Source organism: Porites lutea, chromosome 9 (assembly GCF_958299795.1).
Source record: "Porites lutea chromosome 9, jaPorLute2.1, whole genome shotgun sequence".
Lineage (NCBI taxonomy): Eukaryota > Metazoa > Cnidaria > Anthozoa > Scleractinia > Poritidae > Porites > Porites lutea.
The window spans coordinates 19,798,721-19,803,694 of NC_133209.1; the positions used below are offsets into that span (position 1 = coordinate 19,798,721).

At 38.0% G+C, this 4,974-nt stretch overlaps 1 pseudogene; it reads right to left on the reverse strand.

Moving 5' to 3' along the window:
- The window catches only part of LOC140948248 (uncharacterized), a 22,011-nt pseudogene continuing 17,037 nt past the window's right edge, over nucleotides 1-4,974 (reverse strand).

The following is a 4,974-nucleotide window of genomic DNA, read 5'->3' on the forward strand; positions in this document are numbered from 1 at the left end:
ACATCATTGGTTACTTAAAAACAAAGTAAGAACAAAAAACAATGATAACATAAAACAGTATTACTGAATAGCTTCAATCTTGTAGAATGATAAAGTGGCCAAGCTTGCAAACAAAAGGAATTATATCTTAGAGAGTAGGGAGTGTCATACTGATCTGTGCTCAGTGAGAAAAATACTAATATGTGCTCAGTAAGAGAAAATAAGGATATTTTACAGGGTACCCAAACTCTTTATTGCCATCTATTTAGTTTATAGGTTACTGATACTATTTTAATTAAAAACTAAATAACTATATTTGCGTGCGCCTATCTGAGTTTAGTCATTTCGGACGGGATTTCCATTAACGCAAATGATATTTCTCCGTTTGATCAGTTTAAAACAAAATCGCCTTCGAGATTCCTAAGAACACCTACAGGGATAAGTCCTAACAAAGGAAAACACTCCCTTTTAGCAAATTCGTACCATGGAACTATGCTACCAACAAAAATGGTCCATCATAGGGACAAAACTAGTCGTGCTATGGCTAACCGCTGTTGGTGCTTTAACACCTCATTTTGTTGTTGAATCTTCTGCTTATTAATTTATTTATTGCTGTTGTTTGTTTATTTTTCGCTGGTTTGTTGTTGTTTTTCTTGTTTCCTTTGTTGTTTGTTGCTGCCCAGTTTCAAGCAAGCTCTTCATAATAAACCTCCAACTCATCTGGGCGGAAATTATTCCCGTAGCGTGTTCCAACCCACAGATAATTGTCACAATAGGGACTGCGGTACGAGTGACAATTAAAGTAAGAATTGGTATTTCCTCCCGCATTGTCCGCAATTTTCATATCATGGCCCGCACCAAAGACTGGACCTTCATAATATTGGCTGGAAGTGGCGTACCTATAGTAGCCGTCAGTTATGTCCTTTTTGAAGTATCCATACCCCTTGTAGTTTTTTAGTGAGTACAAGAAAGTATTTGTCGAATATTGATAACCAGTAGACCCTGAAGAGACAAAAAAAAAACAGAACACAAACAATGTAACTCAGTCGAGTTCAATAGACCATTTTACAGTCATGGATGGAAACAAGGCTGGAGATGATCTTGTGTTGATACAAGCATAATATTTCTGCTTTCTTATCTAAATCTTGTTTTCTTATGCTAACTTTATTTCAAACCGCCAAATAAGAAAACAAAGGAGGTTTGTATCCTCAGCCTTACACTCATTCCAAGTCTAGGGTACAAATTAAAGCCCATAACTGTAAAACGGTCTATTTTTAGGAAACGATGGTGGGTTAATAAATCCCGGAGAGCAGGAAAGTAATATATAAGAGACTTGTCAGAAATTAGCAGGGGGGGTGGGGAGGTGGAAAACAGGGGAGGGTCACAGTTTTTTTGAGCCCCTCAAAAGGGAGGGTTATGAAAAAAATGACAGGAAAAGAGGGAGGGTCGCAAAATATATATAGCCGCCACGATCGTGATCATACAAAAATCATGACAGGCGATTATTTCCTGACATGCAGTTCAACCTCCATTAAGCGGACACAGCCACTTTTTCGCCATCCAACTAGAGTTTTAGTGTTGTCACCTCTATTAAGCAGTCATGTATCAAGCGCTTGATACACTTATTTTGGGTTTGTTTCAAGAATACGATGAAGGAAAATACAGTCCAAGATAGACTTTGACGCGTATGGCCCCATGGGCTCTGCATCATGGCTCTTGAGTGGCTAGGGTGTAATGATTCTCATAATTACCACGCTACAGTTAGCCTTCATTTTGTTCTGTTTTGCTTTCTTTTTGCCTGCTGTTTTGTGATTTGCCCCTGGCTGGAGCGTCACTTGAAGGGGTTCTCCACTGAAACAACATTCAGAAGTATAACTTTTTTCGCGAAAATTGTCTGATCTTGTTGGTTCTGTCTTTGCTTCGTATAGTCGTTAAGAAAAAACAGTTATTATCCCATTGAAACCAAAAACTCTCTTTTGCCCTGTTTGCCCAACAGAAAAAAAACACTTGCATGTTCGTCATAGGTCAGTTTTAATACAAGTTTGCTTTTTTGAAAGTACTGAATTATTTTTCCTGTACCACTGTATAAGAAGTCGGGCTAATTAATCATTTATTCAGGGGAGGGTCATAGAATTTTAGGACACTTTCCAGGGGAGGGTCGGGACATTTTAATCCCTTACCTACGGAGGGTCATTTTATTTTCAGCACTGAATTGAATTGGAGTATCATAAGTTGCAACTAACTTCGTCCCAGGAGTTCTCCATTAGTAAATTTAAAACGGACGGCGGATTCCCATCGAACAAGAAGACAAACGGCCAAGCCGTTGTTTACAAGGAGGACCCTGTGGCTAAAAGATATTGTCATCACCGATAATGCATGGAAAATGTGTTAGACTTGTACTACTCAAACTTACTGAAAAGCTGACTGGTTGTCACAAAAGTTTTTCAAAGTGTGCCTTAAGACGAATAATACTGACTCCAAATGTTTAAAATGCAATTTATGTTACAACAACGTTGTGACCCGTGTTCAGTCGCACTTTTGTAATAATAAAATTGTCGCACATTGTAATACCACTTGTCGCACTTTGTAATAAACAAGCTTTCGCAATTTTTAATAACACTTGCCGCAATTGGTAATGAACTTAAAATGCCTGGTCGGAGAATAAGTAAACCCAACAATAAGAAGTATCAGCATCGGCAAAACAAATAGAATAATACAATAATTAGTAGTAACACATTAATTATCTAAAACACTAGTGGTGATGTCATGACGACGTTATTCATTGCTAAAGAAGGATCTGGAACCATCCGCCATCTTGGATCCACCATGTTTAAGATATTAATTAACTAAGTGTTTTCCATTTTACTTGTAACCCGAATAAATCGAGGTAATAATTATAGAAAAATTGATATGTGCTTAAAACGGTGCTTTAAAAGCAAAGAAATCAGCAAGTTATGAAATTCGGAGAAAAATAATATCTGTTAAAAACTGAACTCAAAATTTGCCATTTGGTTATTTTATCTTATTTTCAGAAAGAGTTGAACTCACTCCCTACAAAGATCTGGAAGCGGAAGGCCGAAGTTGATGTGAACACTTTCCTCCGCCCCCACTTGAGAATTGGAGCTGAAATTAGTTCAGTTGAGAAATTATTATTACTGTTGCTGTCGATAATGATACTTATTCAGATCGGGTTTACTTGTCTTCCGAGCATCGATCCATTTCAAGTTGGTAATTGAAAGTACGACTACAAGTGTTATTACAAGATGCGACATTTTTTTTATTACAAAGTGCAACAGAACAGACTCGAGGTAAGATTGTCTTGTGAGTATTTGATTAACCTCTTACGCCAACGTTTTCAAAATTACTACACAATATTGCGAGTGATAAACAAAACTCAATTTAAGACTAGAGTTGTTCTGAACTACTAGCGAAAACTGTTAAGGCTTCATCTCTTCTTTCTTTAACATCTAGGGTCAACGACCCTTTGGCTTAATTCAACCAGTTGAAGCCTTCCTGGTAGGTATCTTAGTTAGCTATTTCACTCACTTACATTGCCATGAATTGTCGTTGTAGCCTCCAAAAATATAGATCCCGACTCTAACAATCGTTACAGTGGGACCTTTGTTATCACAATAGCTGTGAAAGGTCCGTGATCCCCAGCCATGATTGGAGGCCCTATAACACAGTTTCCAATAACTTCTGTCTTGACTTTGCAAGTGCGGAAGAAGCCAGGTATTTAACTGCGATATCTTGCTGGCATCGTTCGCTAAAATAACGGAGTCATCGAGGCCACCTGGTAAAAAGAAAGTAAATCAGAAATTCATCCTTTTTAAAGATGCTGTATTGGGAAAGTGACAACGACTTCAGTAATTGCTATACCTAAAAAAAACACTTGACTAATTAAACATATCAGCGGGGTTAGCCTGAAATACACTCAGAATTAAAGTATCCAAGAAAGTCAGAAGCAATCGAAATAATAAACAAGCAAATCTCGCTTTCGGTGCATTTGAAATTTCATTAAGAGTATATTCTTGGACAAGAGCATAATCAAGATGATCGACAGGCAGGCGAGAGGTTGCTCTTTGCCGACATAAATATTGGTGGATACCTTTTCCCAGAAAATAGAAGTTAACAATTGTCAGAGTAGTGGTAAAACGAAGAGAACAAAATGAAGTAAAACATATAATTCGGCTTACGATGAGGAGTGCATGTTTTCCCGTCACCAATGTAATGTGCATTCACGTCGCACTTGCAAGTAAATGACCCTTCTGTGTTAGTGCAGATTGCATGGGAGTGACAGTCATGGGTGTTGAGCGAGCATTCATCAACATCTGGAAGATAAGAAAACTTTAATTTATTTTAAGCTGGGCCTTCTTTTTTGTCAACGAATGTCATAGTCATAGGAGTGAACTTTTCAAGACATAACAAGAACACTAGTAGACCATTGTGAAGAAATGACTTTCAATTCTGTGCACGCATGTAAGCAGTGGCGAATTCAGATCTGCAAGTAAGTAGAGGACCCGGCTGAGAAATTCATTTTACTCAACCCTTCGGGCCTCCGTCTAGCCTAAAAATTAAGCTAAATAAGGAGGGGGGACGGGCCGCCGCTTGACGAGACGTCAAGTTAAAGTCTTTTTTCTTCCCAGAAATGCGTTTACATTTCGTTATGTTTATCACCGCAGTTTGCTTTTTGTTTCTTCTTAAACGACATCAGTAGAAGAAGAGGAAGAACAAGAACCAGAAGAACAACGAGGGTGGAAACATTACCGTTTACCGGGTAGTTTTCATAATCGTCCTCCACACAACAGGTATTAGTTATGAAAAAAATAAAAATACAACTTCTATAAATGTCTGAAAAGATCTGCAAACCCTAAAATTTGCTAACGAGGCGTTGTCTTAATTGGTAAACTTATCAGTAGACAGTGCCTTTCTGAACATTGCGTGGGAAACTATGTGTCTATATACGAGTGACCTCACTTTTTCTATAAACGACAA